The following is a 4,369-nucleotide window of genomic DNA, read 5'->3' on the forward strand; positions in this document are numbered from 1 at the left end:
TTTTTTTTTTTTTTTTTTTGCCACCTGGAGTTTCTGGAGCATGGGTTACTCAGATCTTATGGCCGTAAGCCGGCATGTGGTCTCTCCTAATTGGAGCTTGAACTTAAAAATCATCTATCATCTGGGCCTTACACTATGAGGGTCTCCATTGAATCCATTTTGAAGTGGGCCTTCTCTGAGATGGAGGAGTCACTGATGCAGCTTAGTAGAAGCCAGAAGAGCTTACAAAATCTTGTGGGAGGACTCTGAAGTGCAGCTCCTGCAGGTAGGCTGCGAGTGCATAGGAGAACAGGAACTACCTCCCAGGTGATGCCTTGGGAAGATATTTATGGAGGAAGCAGTCTGGAGTCAGCATGATGGCACAGGCTTCATAACTTCAGTTCTTGAGGGGCTTTGAGGAGGACTAAAAGCTCAGGTCTACTAGATGACATATGAGAACTGGCCTCCAAAATAAACCCAAAGACAAGTGATAGTTGGTGTGTGTGAACCATACCTATGTCCATTAAATTTTATCCCTGACTGTCATTGTATTTCTGTGTTTGGGAGCTATCAACGTAAACTCAGATATACAGTGTATTGGGGTCATATGGTAGCCTTATAAGGGTATGTCTTCTGTCTCTTTCAAGTCCTGAGGGCTCAGAAGAAAGTAAAGTTAGAAGAGTCAAGTACTTAAGTAATTCACAATGTCAGTTTTGTTTGTTTGTTTGTTTGTTTGTTTGTTTTTGTGGTACTGGGGATCAAACTTGGAACATTGCAGTTGCCATGCCAATGGGCTATATCCCAAGGCCCTCATGTACTTAAGTAATAGAAGATAAATATTTATTAGGTCTCACATGCACAGGTCCCTCTATAAGTGAATACACACACACACACACACACTCCTGGTTTTCCACAAACCTTGCATCTGTTTACTTTGTTGTCATTCCACCCATTAATGGCATATTTTCCCTACCATTTCTCATGATGGTATAACTATTAAGTAGATGTGGAAAAGCATGTGGACACAAACTCTCTCTCTCTCTCACACAGACACACACACACACACACACACACACACACACACACACACTTTCCCAGGCTCTATTTTCCTGTCCTGGTGGCGGCTGACCTGGTAGATAAGCTCTAACAGTCCTCACTCATGAACTGGTGAAGTGAGAAATGCTTCAGAATGTTGAGCCTCTGTTGCCAACGTTGCCAGTTAGCATGGCAATGCTGGAATATTGGAAGATCAGCGAAAAATGTGGTAGAAGACTGTAAAATCCTATCCCATGTTTCAGGTTTACACGTTTGAAAGATGTGCACAGCAAAAGAAATATGCTTCCTGTTGGCAGAAGCCCAAATCCCCATATAATGGGCTTCCTGCTTTTGAGAAGTCTCAGACAATCTATGGCAGTGGTGAATTTAGAGCCTCTTTGAAGTGTTGCACAGTCTAGAAAAAGACAGAGTGTAAGTGTAATAGGAATTACAAATAATATCACTGTAGGATATAGATGGGAACCTTCATATAGCCAGACTGAGAGTGGAGAGGAGAGCTGGACTAACTTCCAGGAAGATGGACTCTTTCCAATCTGAAAGCTTATGGAGAAAATAGTAGGGACACATCTAGCATGGGACACAGTGGAAATCTTACCACTTTGGGAACTGTGTAAGGATATGTTTGAGTTCCAGGCTACCTTGGTCTGTAGAGAAAGCTCTGTCCTCATGGGAAAACAATGAGGATATAGGTGTTATAGGAGTAATATAACCCCATACCTGCAAGATGTCACGTGTGCTGAGACTATGTCTATCAAAATCACAGAATGAATTTCAAAGGACAAGGAAGGATAAAAGAAGAAAAGGCTTGTGAAAAACCAAAGGGGCCAACGAAAGTTTTCAACAAAGCCCTTTGTCATGGGTAATTTATATAGAAATGTTACAGTGTGGGTACAACATGGGTCAAACTATAAAGCAAAACTATATAAACAGCCAACAAGAATGAACACACATGCTCAACATCACTGATCATCAGAGAATGAAGTTCAAAGCCACAATAAGCTATCACTTTACATCAGAAAGAAGAGCTGATATAAAAAAAAAAATTGAAGACAAAAATGCTGGTGAGTTTGTGGAGAAAAAGGAAACACCTGTTGTTCTGAGAAGAGAAGACAGGATATAATAAATAAAATGATGGCCTAACTACTACACCAAGATGTATAATAGTCAAGATTCCAGAACTCCAACACAAGAACAACATACTAAAAACTGCTAAAAAAGAAAAAGAAACAGATCAACTTTAAAGCAGAACCATCAGAATAATAGCAAATTTCTCTTGGCAAAGCATTAAGTCAAGAAGAGCATGGAGAAAAGTACTTCAAGTCATTCAAGAAATCAAATTCCAACTTAGACTGATCTATCCTGAAAACCTTTCAGGTTTAATGGACAAGTGGAATACTTCCATGCAAATAAAAATAAAGAAATTCAGGATGAACAAAACATCATTACAAAGAATACTAAAACATATTCCAGAAAGGGATCAAAATACCCAAATTCCAAGAACAACACATAAAAACCACCAAACATGGCAAACTATTAAATGTAATAGGACTCAATTCATCAATTAAAAGATATAGGCTCACAGAGTGGATTAGGAAAAAAAATCCAACAATATGCTCTATACAAGAAGCTCATTTAACTAATAAAAAAGTGATAGGCTGAGAGTCAAAGGATGGAAACAATACTACATGTTCCAGGACCTCACAAAAACAGGGCTAGCTATTTTGTGCGCAGATCATCTAAACTTCAAACCAAGAATGATCAAACGAGATAAAGAAGGTCACTATATACTTGTTACAGGAAAAATTCAAGAGGACGAGATGACAGTCATAAATAGGTATGCAGTAAATATGGAAGTACCCAAGTATATAAGAAAAAATTTCAAAGGACATGAAAAAAGTAATAACCAATGTCACAATCATAACAAGGGATCTTAAAATCCCCTTATCTAAAAAAGATAGGTCTTAAGCACCTTCCTGTCATGCACAAAGCTCAGAGATCGATTCCTTGTATGAAAATAAGAAAAGGTTAACTGAAAAAGATAGGTAAAAAAGACAAAAATAAGGAAAGAGGTAGCAGAACTAAACTAATCCTTTCAATAAATAAACTTAGTAGACATACATAGAGTCCTCCACTGAACCACATCTGAATACACATTCTTTTCAGCTTCATATGGGACATTTTCTAAGATAGAACACATACTAATCCATAGGTCATACTTAATTATTTTCAAGAAAACAAAAGTTATTCCATGAATGTAGTCTGACCACAATGCAGAGAAACTTGAAATTAAAGACAAAAGAAACCATAAAGTACCATAAACATATAGAAATTAAATGATACGCTTATAAGAAACAAATGGGTTACAGACAAAATTAAACAAGCAATTAAGCAATATTTACAATTCAAGGAAAATTCCAGTACAACTTCCCAGAATTTGTGGGATGAAATGAAAGCAGATCTTAGAGGGTTATTTATTTATTTTTTATATTAGGGAAGGGTCTATAGGTGTTCAGGGTCTCACTACTAGATTGGATGCATAGTGATTCTCCTGTTTACAGCCTCCCTAGTGCTGGGATTACAGATGTGTGCCACCATGCCCAGTCTCAATCACCCTCTCAATGTACCCTGGGGGCGGAGCCAGCACAACAGATCCAGGGATCGAAACCCTGGCCCCTATGCCTGCTTGCAGGGGCTTTGATCTGCTTAGCCATTCAGCCAGCTTAGAGGGAAATTTATAGTAGTGAACTCACACATTTGAAAAACAGAACAAGAACAAATGCATATCCTAAAAGCTCTACCTCAAGCTTCTAGAAAAAGAAGAGGAAACAAAGCCCAAGCACTAAAGTTTGGAGGAAGTCATAAAGATTAGGGCAGAAATTAATGCAATCAAGAAACACAAAACAAAATGAAAAATTAATGAATTAAAAGGATGGTTCTTTAAAAGATGGAATAAACTTGATAAAACCTTAGCTAACCTCATCAAAAAGAGGAAAGAAAAAATTCAAAGTAAAGTAGTAAGGAATGAGAGGGCAATCGTACTATACATACCATGGAAATTCAGAAGATCATCAATAGCTACTTTGAAAATCTTTACTCTCACAGAATTGAAGATTCAAAAGAGAAATTTAGAAATTCCTGAATAGGTAAAAATTACCAAAACTAAATTAAGAAGATATAAAAACTCTGAATAACTCAATATCAGCCATTGAAATTGAAAACATTAATCTTAACGACAAACAAAAGCCCAGGTCCTAATAGATTCACAGCTGAATTTTACAAAAAATTTAGGCAAGATTTAATCCCAATACTCCTCAAACTCCTCAATGAAATTGAA

At 37.4% G+C, this 4,369-nt stretch overlaps 1 long non-coding RNA gene across 1 annotated transcript in view; it reads right to left on the reverse strand.

Moving 5' to 3' along the window:
• The window catches only part of LOC111816431, a 26,871-nt gene that overhangs the window by 17,919 nt on the left and 4,583 nt on the right, over positions 1-4,369 (reverse strand). Inside the window, exon 2 of the long non-coding RNA XR_002820833.1 lies at positions 3,231-3,233. This is a non-coding gene — a long non-coding RNA (uncharacterized LOC111816431). The remainder of the gene's footprint in view (positions 1-3,230; positions 3,234-4,369) is intronic.

Source organism: Octodon degus, unplaced genomic scaffold (genome assembly GCF_000260255.1).
Source record: "Octodon degus isolate 3935 unplaced genomic scaffold, OctDeg1.0 scaffold00032, whole genome shotgun sequence".
Classification (NCBI taxonomy): Eukaryota; Metazoa; Chordata; class Mammalia; order Rodentia; family Octodontidae; genus Octodon; species Octodon degus.